The sequence below is a fragment of a genome, unplaced genomic scaffold, assembly GCF_019419815.1.
Source record: "Pyrus x bretschneideri cultivar Hongxiangsu unplaced genomic scaffold, Pyrus_bretschneideri_v1 Contig54, whole genome shotgun sequence".
Lineage (NCBI taxonomy): Eukaryota > Viridiplantae > Streptophyta > Magnoliopsida > Rosales > Rosaceae > Pyrus > Pyrus x bretschneideri.
Genome location: NW_025999792.1, coordinates 2,382,187 through 2,395,958, shown reverse-complemented (window position 1 = coordinate 2,395,958; position 13,772 = coordinate 2,382,187).

The following is a 13,772-nucleotide window of genomic DNA, read 5'->3' as shown; positions in this document are numbered from 1 at the left end:
ATTTATTTATTTATTTATTTTTATTGCAAGCAAATTTTTTGCACTAACTTACACTAAAGAGAAGGAAGGGTTTAAATGGTGAAGAGGAAGACCAATAACCAGACTCACTTGCAGTGAAATATTTTATTTAAAAACAAATTACGTACGCCTAAGGTTAATGTGAAGTCGGTTATCACGCCAGTCACATACTAGAGGTCCCGGTTCGAACCCGGGCTCAGACACTTAATTCAAATTTACTTTTTTAAAAAAATAATGATATATGACCTTGTGATTGTTGGGCACTTTAACTAACAAATCAATTTGACATTTTAACTATCTAATACGTACCTGGACTTAAAATATGATTTTTAGCTTAAGGTTATTTTGAACTTCATAATTAAACTAGAAATCTCCCTTAATATACGATCAACATTTACAGAGTGATAAAATGCATAATGTATAGGGGTACTACTCACTTGTGGAACTGTATGTAACTTGCATAACAGTGCCTCGCTGTTGGGTTATCTTCAACCTGCCAATATGATCAACGTCATTAACATACCATCGTTATATTCGTTGTTATCAGTAGCAATAATTAGCATCTATATAATTATTAGCCATATAGTAAACAAAAATTTTGGGCACCCGATTGAGGAGCGTTCATGCAAATTAGTCATAATCTCTTGTAGTTTTTCTGCTTCGGCACGCATTTCATTTTTAGTTACGAGAATACCTATAAAATGTTTATGTTCTCATACTGTGAACTTTGAAAATGACAACCGTAATAAGCATTTGTTTGGCAACATATGTTTTAGATGTAAAACATTAGTATTTACATAACAAATGTGGAGAAAGGTGTTAAAAAACTAAGTGTTTATCGAATGAGATCTTTGCAAATTGGGAGGAAATTCACTTAGCATTGATCAAAGAATAAACCGGCTATATATAAGCCTTACAAAATTGAAAGATAAACATGCAACCCACGTTGAACACTAACCTAAACGTGGTATATGACTAAGTCTCAAAGAAAACAACTTCTATTGATCCCTAAATATTAGGTCTTATTCGGCCATGCAGTTAAAACTGCTTACATAAACAAACCTAAGTTTACGTAGTGGATAGAACCACTACTTTCAACAAACCTAATAATCTAACATCCTCCCTTAAACTAATTGCTAAGCAATCAGTTTACACCTGGTTCCAGACACATTCCCATAAGCTCACGCATCTTCAGAAAAGCATCAGTCTTCAAAGGATTGGTTAATATGTCTGCTATTTGCTCTTGAGTGCTGCAATGAACCAGCTGCACAATTTTATCCTTAGTTAGATCATGAAAGAAGTGAAAACGTACATCTATGTGTTTGCTTCGACTATGCATTACATGATTCTTGGAGAGCTTTATTGCTGAGCTATTGTCACAGAAAATCGTTGTAGAATCTTGTTGAGCTTGACCTAATTCCTTCATTATCCTTCTCAACCACGTTACCTGACAAGTCTATGAATTCGGCTTCAGTTGTTGATAACGTAACCACAGGTTGCTTCTTGGAAGACCAACACACAGCTCCTGAACTTAGCATGAATAAATACCCCGATGTGCTCTTTCTATCATCTAAGTCACCTACATAATCACTATCTGAATAGCCTCTGAGCTCAACATGTCCTCCCTTTCTGTAAAGAATTCCAAGGCTGATCGTGCCTTTTAAATACCTCAAAACCCTTTTTGCCGCTGCCAAATGCATTTCCATTGGACACTCCATAAATCTACTAATTAAGCTTACCACAAACATAATATCAGGCCGAGTGGCTGAGAGGTTGTCTGTACACCTTCCATTTGACCAAAATGTTCTTTTCAGAAAGACCAATGATCTCAACCATGCTGTTAATCACCCTAATCTTGAAAGCACAATGTTAACACAATGGTTTCAAACCAATGTCTAAGACCCTGATGCACGTGAATTATCTTACGTTGAATTTCCTACCAAGTATGTATGGAAAAATGATGAGGAACAGTGGTCCCGTAGAAAAAGGGGTAGATCTCTAGGTAGGGTTGCATATGGTCACCCTATTGTTGGTGAATTATATTACTTGAGGTTGTTGCTAAATTACTGAAAATGTAGCTTTGGATTTGACCATTTAAGGACTGTCGATGGTGTTCTTCAACCGATATTTCAAGCTGCATGCACCTCTCTTGGTTTATTAAGTGATGATAGGGAATGAAATAATGTAATATTACAAGCCGTTGTCACTGCATCATCCTCTCAACTTAGGCAATTGTTTGTCACATTGGTTCTTTTTTGTGATGTTGTTGATCCATCAACTTTGTTTCAAACGTATTGGAAGACGATGTGTGATCACATTTTGAAAAACATGATCAATGCTTTTGACCTGCAAGATGTCTATAAATACCAAGATGAACTTAGAAATTCACTTTTGTACGAGTTAGAAAAATTGTTTGCTGCTGCAAATAGTTCTTTGTCGAATCATCACCTACCATGACCAAACAATTTGATGATGGATAGACTTGCGAATAGAAGTTTGAGGGAAGAGTTAGATTACGATGTTGACAAGATGAAACATGAGCACTTGCTCTTGATCAACCAGTTAAATAGAGAGCAAAACTATGTTTATCACAGTGTCATAAAAACAATTCACAACATATCTGGCCTGTTTTTTGTGCATTGTCATGGTGGGACAGGCAAAAAGTTTTTGCGGACCACCATCATAGCTAAAATTAATTAGATCCCAAAATCAAATTGTTTTAGCGATGGCTTCATCTGGAATTGCCTCCCTCTTGCTTCCTGGTGGAAGAACGACTCACTCTAGATTTAAAATTCCTATCAACATCACAGATTGTTCGGTTTGTGAAATAAAAAAAGGGATTCATCTTGCAAAACTAATTACTGAAGCTGTTCTTATTCTTTGGGACGAAGCCCCCATGAATCATAAACGATGTTTTGAAACTCTAGATAGATCCCTTTGTGATGTTCTTAAAGGGTCAAAACCGGGATTTGACCATTTGCCATTTGGGGGTAAGCTAATTCTTTTTGGAGGTGATTTCAGGCATATTCTTCCTGTTGTTCCAAATGGACATATCGTTGACATTGTTGAAGTTTCATTGACAAGTTTATATCTTTGCCCTATTTAACCATATTCTTTTTGAAGCAAAACATAAGGCTTTCGAAAACAAGTTTGGACGAAAGGGAAAAACAAGAACTTGCTGATTTTGCAAAGTGGATATTAGACATTGGCAATGGTACTGTTGCTAGGTCTTTATCTTCCACTAATGAAGAAAGCTTTTAGGTTCAAATTCCCGAACAATTCCTTATCCGTTTTGATGCAAATCCCATCAAAGCCATGGTTTCAGCTGTGTATACCAATTTCAAAACAAATTTTTGAGATATGCCATATTTGAAAGAAAGAGTTGTGGTGACGCCATGTAATGATATAGCCACTAAACTAAACGATTGTTTGTTGGGTATGGTGCCTGACAAAAGTCGTACCTATCTTAGTTTTGATTTGTTGTCTTCTTCAACAGAAAATTTAGAAAATTTAGATGTGCTTTATCCAATAGAATTTCTGAACCAACTTAATTTACTTGGTTTGCCGCACCACAAGTTGGTTTTGAAAGTTGGCACCCGAGTGATGTTGATCAGGAATTTAAACCAAGATGTTAGGTTGTATAATGGAATACAGTAGGTTGTGATGCAATTAAACAACCAAATTATACAAGCAAAAATCATTATGGGAACCAACATTGGTGAAAGAGTTTATATCCCCAGGATAATTATTGAATCATCTCAACATAAATTTCCATTTACGCTACGAAGGCGACAATTCCTTCTAAAAATTTGTTATGCGATGACAATCAACAAAAGCCAAGGACAATCCTTGAAAATTGTCGGCTTGTATCTATTGCAGCTTGTTTTTTCTCATGGGCAACTATATGTTGCGGTGGCTAGAGTCACCTCAAAAAAGGGTCTAAAAATTGTTATTGGTCATGATTCTGACATGCCTTACGGTTATACAAAAAACATTGTTTATAAAGATGTTTTAAAACATTTAAATGAAGGTATAAGTTTGCGTTATTATTTTGTCCTTTTGTTTATTTTTCTGAATATGACTCCGTCATTACTTTGATAAATTAGCTTATTCAGTTTTCAATTTAATTTGCTTCTCAATTTTTATCTATCTAGATTGATGGAGGGGATGCCAGTTCATTGTTTGAGGCCATACCAGCCAGCAAACAAGCTCTGAATCAGGGTTTGCAGGATGTGGATCACAAAAACAATTGGAGATGATCCTCATCCTCAAAGTCTTGATTGTGTGTTTGTCGATAAATAGGTGAGAATTTTGCACCTTTTTCGTTATCGTAAGACGCTTACATTTTTATGTATCCAAGTGTACACGCTGTGTTCTTAGTACAACAAATTTTGTGGTCAAACATTCTCTAAAGTTCATGAACTAACTGCTCTATGCATTTAGCTGCCCAATTATACATCGCTTCCACATGATTAACGTTTGTCTAGTTAATTATTTTATTGGATTCAATCATGGGCCTCAATATTAATTTTTATACTGGGCCAATAGATTCATGCAAATGCAAAAGAAATCAAAATTCCATCTTCTCCATATAATGGCATAGGTTACGATAAATTTCATTCTTGAAAAAAAAAAAATCAGAGTGTGTCGTTGGCACTTTTGCTCTCTCTGCATTTCACTAGAAAGATTATATTTTATCCTGGTTGAACAAGATTTTTTAAATGTGCAAACGAAACTAAGTAGAAACCATCAATTCTTCTTTTTCTTAATTTATTTTGTTTGTTTTTTGACCCATAAAAATATAATTAAAAGTTCTTTTACAAGGTTGCTTCAGTTGTTGTCAATTTGATTCTTAAAGCACTCTTTATTGTTATGGTGCATTTTATCTTAAATGCTGTCTCTGTGGCCATAATTGTGCTATCCTTATTATTTTTGAGCTTCTTAAACCACATGCATTAAATGTTCTCCCACTCATTTAATAATCTGTCTTATTTTAATTTTCTCCTTCTAACAAGGGGATACAGTTCACACGACATGAACGCTCGAGACATCCAATTTTATTTTTACCATCTGAAAGTTGGCGATGCATATGAGATCAGCAAATTTTGCGTTGTTTACAACAGGACATCGAGCAAAGTTGTCCCTCATCCTACCACGGTTGAATTGAATTGGAAAACTACAATCGTTCCCATTGACAAAACAAACTAGGAGATCCCAACGCAGTGCTTCAATTTGATTGACCTTGCTCAGCTTCATAAGAGAATCAAGAATGATGTTGAGCTTACAGGTAACAAATTTAGTTTTACGTGCTGCACTCAAATTTGAAATCATTATTATAATTTTTTTTGTTGGCTTTGGTGGGCAATCATTTCCACCACTAAATTTCATTCGCAAATGTAACGGATGTGCAGCCGATTGAAGAGGTCACTGTCCAAAACTCAAGAATTGCGAAGAAGAGGAATCTTAACCTGCAAAATATCAAGTCATTCCTATTTACGTTAAGTTCAAATTACGATTTACATGTATAGCGCTATAGTTATGACGTATAAAAAAACATCACAGTTTTTTTTAACTTACAGGGTCGAAACATTTAGGATCACCTTATGGGGAGAAGCTACAACAAGTTTCAAGGACATCGGAATGCAGTCACTTCTACCACCCATATTCGTTGCTTTAACAAGCCCCAAAGTCAAACAATACCAAGGTTATACCTCAACCTGCTTAAACCTTCAATTTGTTGATTGTTATGTTTTATCTATAGGAAACGTTATTCTTGGAAGCACGGGATCAACTGTTTGTGTTTTCAAGCCGGACATTCCATAGCTCTCCTAAAACAAACAAAAGTAAATCAACAACCCTCCTTTAATAACTTTGGCATTTATATTTCTTCGATTGATCTTTCTCAACCTAAACATGCACGACACAGGTTTGGGCATCTAAGATCACCTGTTCAAATCCTGCACACCTTAGCTAAGATGTATGCATACTGTGCTGTCAGTCCTAATTATGAGTCCAAAACAATTGATGAGTTGCTTATGCTTGATCCTACTTTACACAAGGCTAGTCTCTTATCACCAACCTGTTAACAAAAATCACATCTTTTTTAATAATAAAATTTTAGTGGTGCTTCTTCCTTGGTTATCTCTTGCTTTGTTTCTTTATTCATTTATATTCCATGTTTACAAGGTGATGGTTAAATGTATTTCATTATTTAAGAATTGTGTGATTCCATAACAGAATACAAGTTTTGCATGTGAGGCGATTGTTGTTAGATTCGATTTGACTAGGGGTTGGTGGTACAAGTCGTGCCCGTCCTACCATAAAGCTGTCAAGAAAACGTCTGGATTGTTTGAGTGCAATGAACATGGTTTGTTAAACAGATTACCTGAACCATGGTAATTTTCTTTTATACCTGTTTTACATCTAACTGTTATATTAAGTTGCTTAGTCATTTTTAAATTTCTTGTAATTATAAAATTGACGATTGATGATGCTTTTATACCTATCATCTTTTGAGCAACAACAAGATTTAATGCATGACAAAGCTTGCGTTACGTATGTCTTTGCACTTAATAAAGAGATTGGTGTGCGTGTGTTATGAAATTGCCTTTTTTGTGTTTATCAGTCGTTAATTTTGCTATATTGAATAATGTCTTTCGGTTTATCTTTATACTTCATGACTCAATCTACAACCTCTTGAATTGACTCTGATATACATATGGATGGAAGTGTCTTTGGTTGATAAAAGTTTTGGAATACTCATGGACTTTTATTCAAAGTTGTTTTTGTAAAGAAAGCGTCTTTGTATTTGGAGTTCAAATTGTTGGACTTGCCGTAGATGTCGGGCCATCGAACCCTCATCATTGCATGCAAAATTAAAGCAAAAATTAAATTTAATTGCATTTGTTTAGTGCATCCCATTTGGAAAGTGTCTTTGATGATTCTAAAGGGGTTGGGCCATCAAACGCTCATCACTCATGGATATTTGTTAATGTGGTGCAATTTTTGTGAACAATGGGAGGAAAACATACATCATATATGTGTATAACTGTTCTAGGTACTTACATTTGTGGTTGAAACTATTTAAATAATTCACTGTATGCTGCGTTATCCACATTGGTGCATTGAATTGTTAAACATTCAATTCAAGGCTTTCCGAAAGGGTATTTGGTGTTTCCAAAGTCTTGTTGATGGAGTTTGATGTGGGGTATGCATTTTGGTTGTTGGTTGCTGCAAAAATTAGGGGATTCCTTATTCAACTATTTACACGTGTTTATTAGTTTAGGATCCATAGAATCCCCTCAATCTGAAAGGGTATACTGTTGCAACTATTTCAATCAAATCTTGAACTTCTTCTGCTCAGTTTTACAACTTTATTATTTTCATTTGCTTTTAGTAATTTTTTGTATTTTATTTGTGTTTGATTTGTTGAGAAATATTGAATTCAACTGCTTGAGTGATTATGGATTTGATTACTTCAGTGCCTTTAAGAGTAGCAGATTGAATTGATTTCTGGTACTCTATATATGTCCCACACATTGTGACTACGCATAATTGTGTGTCAGTGAGATCAGTTTTGGTGGTGTTTGGTACCCGAGAATGTTGCAAGAAAAAAATGTGTAGAAAAAGATGAAATTGGAATCTATGTTTGTCTAATTTTTTAAGTTGTACTAAAATCCAGAGGTTTATTTGACCATCCATATATTTGTTTGGAGCACAGGTTCTGCCATGGTTTTGCATTTAGTGTGCATCCTTGAACTGCGAATAAGAAATTTAGTTGAAGAAAGTTAACATAATTACTCATATTTCACTGTGAATAAGAAATTTAGCTTATGAAAGTAAACATAATTACTCAATTTAGCTTATGAATGTTAACATAATTACTCATATTTCACTGCGAATAAGAAATTTAGCTTATGAAAGTTAACATGATTACTCATATTTCATTATGCAGAGTAAAAGACGATTATGGGTTTGCTTTTTTTTTTGTTTACATTTATTGTAAAACTTGCAATGTTTTAGTTGAGTGATATCTGAATTTGTGTTCCATCACATTGTAAATCTAAGATCAGGTGGCATCAGTTCATTCATTTTGTTCCCATTTTTCTTGGTGGATTATAATGCAAATCAGTTTTTTAAATGAGATGAAAAGGGGCCCAATCTAAAAAAACCCTGAAAGATGTGATGGTTTCCTATCTACGAGGATGTGAGAGAATATGAAAGTTCAGTGAGTTTTCTAACTATGCTCTTAAATGAGTTTTGTAGTAAGAAGAGCACCTATAACTTGGTTTTGTGAAGTTTGAGAACCTCCCCACATATTAGTTTAGGAACAAATACATCCGATGAAACCCTTTCCCTTCTACTGTTTGGGTAAACTTCGTTTTCATTTGTTGTGATGTCTATAGGGACATTGATTTTTTGTCTTAATTTTTGATTGACATGCTTTTGGCAATCTCTAGTTTCATAATGTTAATAGTAGTAATGATTGCCTAACATGAAAATATCCAACCCTTGCATAGGTTCAAAATCAATCTTATTATGGAAGATAGAACGAATCAACACAACTTCCTCACGTTAGGAAGGCACGCCGAAAAGATACTTCATGTTTCTTGCCACACTTTGGTAATAGAGGACATATATCACGATCCTTTTGTGGCGCCACTAGCTCTAAAAAAATTGATGGGCAAGACAAAGAGATTTCAGCCGTCTTTTGGGAATCAAAACAGTGACTTCCAGAAGACGGACTTCATCATTTATGGACTACTTTAAGATTAACTGCCCTTGAACCCAGCAATTTCCTCAATTGACCTGTAAACGCATGCTGCCACTGCAAGAAAACAAATTATGAGTGAAGCAACCCCCACCCCGATGACACCTTCCTAGTGGCTAGATCGACAACCCCAATTAGTTGCACCTGCCAAGACTTCAAAGAGAGCGTTGTTCCTTGATCAAGCAGACAAATCTGATGTGTAAATCTTAATGAATATGCTTGCTTATCTTATGTATACATATATGTTATGCTGCTTATCAAAAACTGTTAGTGAATCTTTTCGCACCGCTGTTTCACACTTTTTTCCATGCCTATTACGATTCTCTATAACCTTATAAATTGCACCTTCATTCACAGCAAAAACCTCGCACCGGGCAAACAGAGACAACCAATTCTGCTAGAATTGCTAGAGAATTCCACAAACTGGTTGTCCCTAAGATTGAGCCGGCGGACAAAGAGTCGATAGCTGCACCCAAAATAAAGTCTCAAGCCAAAAAAACCATAGGAAAATTACAATTTGTTTTTTGCATGCACGCCTGCATAACATCTGTCATACCAATGTTTGCTAAACTATGATTCATGTTTTTTACTATAGTGCTGAAGATGTCCACCCACCAAAAAAATGAATGACCACAATCTTCGTTATCAGCTGCTACAAAGTCGCTCTCCATTTTTTTGCCTTTAAACATGTGTGGTTGAAAACTTACTTGCTGAAACAACAACAAAACAGTTTTTTGGGGTTTTTGTTAACTACTTAAACAGGTGCCTGGCCTGCAGGGCATGTATTTTACCACCTTAACTGGAGGGGCAAAATATGTGGAGACTGCATCTTCCTTCTGTAACTTATGGAAACAGGCATCCTGCATCTTTATTGCTTTGAACATTAGTGCTTGAAAGATTAACTGCTCAAACAAGAACAACCCACATTTTTTGCTTATTTGTTTAGCTGTTAAAACACATCCTAGCCTACAAAACATGTATTTTTCCATCTTAACTTGTAGGCCAATATATGTGTTAAATGCATGGTGCTCATGTTTCTTAGGGAAAGCCAAACTAGTTAAAAGCCGAACTAGTTATCTATAGCCACCGTTCACTCATCTATCCTTTTTGTTCGTTCATGATTATGTTGAATTTTTTTTCAAGTTACATGTGTCTAATTCATGTGGTTAAGATTGGTGCATTCAAGTTTCGCAGCAACAGGCGGGCATTTTATCTAGTTAAAGTCCTATTGTAGTAGATAAGGTTCGTTTGAAGTAATTGTAGAAAGAATCATATTCTCAGATAACTAGTTTCCTCATATAATCACTTTGAGTGATTTTTTTACTATATATAAAGTGCCTTTCTAACGAGAAGTGATTATAGTCAATTTCTTAATCACTTCCATACGAGTTCTAAATAGTTAGATAGTTTTGCTAAGTTATCTAAATATACCATGAAACTTAAATGATGTTTTTTTTTCCCTTACAAACGAGTTGTCATATCAAAAGAAAAATAGTAAGGATACGATACATTTATGTAAGTCCTATCTCTATTAAAGATGTAGTACCATATATTACACAGAAATATGGTTTCCCATATACTACTATAAACACTAAGAATTCAAGTATTAAGGGCAACCCAATGTTCAATGCGGTACATTTTGGGTGTAACAAACCCTGAAAATTCTACAATTAGTGACTTTTGTGAAAGGGGCTTGTGAATAGGGGGTTCAACACTGATCTTTGGATCTAAACCAATGGACCAAATGACAATGAGGATTAACTTACAAAGAACTGGGAAAAATCCAAAGTTGCTGAATTGTAGTCGTCGTTGTGGTTGCTGAATCGTTGTTGCGATATTTTCATTGGTGGTTATCATGTCTTCGGTGGTGGTGGTGGTGGTGAAGATCTAAGACTTGCATATTTGCATAAAACAAAAATTACGATTGTTGTAGCAAGAATTTGCCATCTTCAATCTTGATAAATTTGTACCTACAAAACAATTAACACATTGATTAAAGACCAAAGCATCATGCGCCCACGAGGTAGGGTAGGGGGATGAGTTTGGCCAATGGATCTTCGATGCCTAAGTTAGTAACTCTGAAAAGTGTGAGCGTTTAGGGTTTGTATACATAGCAAAAAACTTACTAAATTTGGTGAAGATGGAGGTTTTTATACGAAGAGTGGCCACCCATAGTGTTAAGATTTTGCCTTACACATGGCAACATCCTATTGGCCAAGGTGTGTCATCCATTGGATAAATGATGAAAATGATTCTTAAGATATTAATTAGGAGATAATATCTTAGGATGATGATGGAAGCATCCATGGTTGAGTGTGGTAGGGATTCCTTACTTGGTAGAGTTGATCTTCAATTGAGAATGTATAAAAAGTAAGATTTTGTAATTAATCTTATCTTTAATGCCTTTGACTTTCCACATCATGAGCAGGGGAGTCTTGACCAGTCGTAGTCAGTTGCTTAGACCTTTAGGGATGCTGAGTTGCGAGTATGATATTTGAGAGACCTGCCTATTTAATAAAGGCAATCTTGTCTTTCTTGAGAAAAAGTTCATGTGTCGTCTTCTGCATTTAATAAAGGCAGTAGGTGTAGAAATCCCAAGCTGCATAAGTGAGCAAAGAGTTGGTTTCCAATCTGATGTAGATTTTCAACTTTGACTTGGAAATAGAGTATTCTTAGGAAAGGGAAACCAATTAACGCCAAAACCTATTTAAGCCTGCCTTAAACAAAGGGTTAAATCGGGGCTTGATGGAGTGGCTCAGCGAGGGTCGAGGAGGTAAGAAAACGTGGCTGTGTAGTCACGACTGCTACAAGGAGATTAGGCAGCTAAGGGAGCTACCTGATTGGCATGGCGTGATTGGCTAACTGGGGTTAGAAGTTGGCTCAGCTCGGGCCGAGGAAACTAGCATGTTTGGGCACAGAGCTTAGCATTCAAGAATGGCCAGCGTGAAACTGGGCCTCTCATTGGATTGGGCTACTGGGCATGAGCCTATGTAGGAGAAGAAGGGAGGCGTGGGGCATGTGCCCTCTCACTAGTCGATTGGGCCATGAGGCCCTCTTGGCTGGACAGGTGCAGGTTGCGTTCTAGAGGAGATAAAGGACTAGGTTTTGGGGTTTGGCATGTGCTGCTAGGTTCATGCAGTCTTGCACCTGTGGTAGGACAAAAAGGTGGAGGCTGGGCCCTCTGCGAAGGGTAGTGCACTAGGTTTTGGCCTAGTGTGCTGCCCCTTCTATTTTTTATTTTTTTTAGTTTCTTTTCTCCTCTAAGCTGACTTTAGAATATTTTCTTCATGTAGGATTCATGAGATGTCTTCCTTGAATAGCAAAAGTGATGAATATCCTCCGCTCTTGTATCATCAAGGCATGTCTCTTGGAATGGTAAGCTACTTTAGGGTTGCTTACGTCAAGAACAATTATAACTAGTTGTTTTGGGATTTCCTCGAGAAGTATAAGCATGCAATTCCGTTGAGGGTTTACGTCTAGCAAGTGAAGGATGAAAGCAACCATAAACCATGCAGTGAAGCAGCCAAAGCTAGGAAGAAATATATCAAATTCCACCTACACTACTTCGTGTTGGGATTTACCTTTCCCATGCCTCGCCTCTTCCAGGAGGTGATCTGTTCCATGAAGTATGCGTCTGCTCAATGCTCCCTAAATGGAGTTCGCGTAATGGTGGGTTTTTGAACTTAAGCAAGCTCTTTGATCTTGGCTTAACCATTAACGAATTTTGGCACTTCTTTGAGACTGGCTATAAGGATGGCGTGGGGCAGCTGAGCCTTGCCATAGGTTATTTGATGTTTCGAGCAAAGGTGATCCTGAGTGGGCAAAGGGCACCTTGAAGATCAGCGGAATGTGGAAGTTCAACTCATTGTCTGAGTTGCGCATTCTGACTGAATTTATTGATGGTAAGTGTTTCATTTTTTGTTTGTTTGGATTTCTTGTTGAGCTATTTTTTACTCCAAATTTATTAATCGTCCACTTTACTATGTGTAGATTTAGAATTTGGCTCAACTCTAAGGACTACACCTGATATGAAGAAAGTGCATGTCGCCCTGGGCATTCTTGCTAAGTATTGTAGGTGGCGCTGGGTGCTTAGTGTTATTCATCAGGAGAACATTGGACTGTTTTTGAAGGTAGAGATTAAGCGAATCAAGGAAGAAGTGCTTGCTCGTCCGATCGCGGTTATGGAGTCTACTGTCAATGAAAGTGGAAAAAAGAGATTTTCTTCACTTATTCGAGAGCTATCGGTTATGAAAAAGCCAAAGACTTCCTCTACTACTTGTGAGGGCTTGTCTCTTGCTGACAAACTAGTTATTGATTTGACTTCCTAATAGAAAGATAGAGACTGCTAAGTCCGAGTTTGTGAAGCCTACCGCTCTAAAGGTGACCACAATCATTACTGAGAGGATCGTCCAATGTAGAAGTTCTGTGGTGCCCCATGTGTCTAGGTTTGCGTCAAGACGTCCATCTGGAGCTAAGTTTGCTTTGGCTTTCGAGAGGCTGGCGGCTATGAAAAGAAAAAAAGTAGATTCTACTACTAAGGGGGCGCCCATGCCTGTTTCTCCTTCTGTTATTGCGTCTAATTCGCCTGCAAAGAAGGCAAAAACGGCTCATATGTGCAGTTGTGAAAATCTTATGAGTTTGCTTCGGGAAAGTTCCTGAAGATTTATGCGCCACTGAAGGCTGACCTGCTTAAGGACCTTGATGCTTGCGCCATGTTTGTTAATAAAGTTGGGAATGAAGATTGCTCAGATTTCTTTGCAAAGTGTCCTACTAGCTAGAGAAGGGTTTTTCTAGCTACTATGCAGAAGATTTTGATCCTAGCTACTAAGCTCATGCGTCTTTACTAGGATGCTACTGTTAAAGCTACTAAGAAGGTTGAGGTGGTGATAGCAGCTCAAATTTGTTATGTTGTCGAGAAGATTGAAAAGTTAGTGTCTAAGGTCATCTATTTGAAGGGGTTCAATGTCTTTGCCCCTATTTCTTT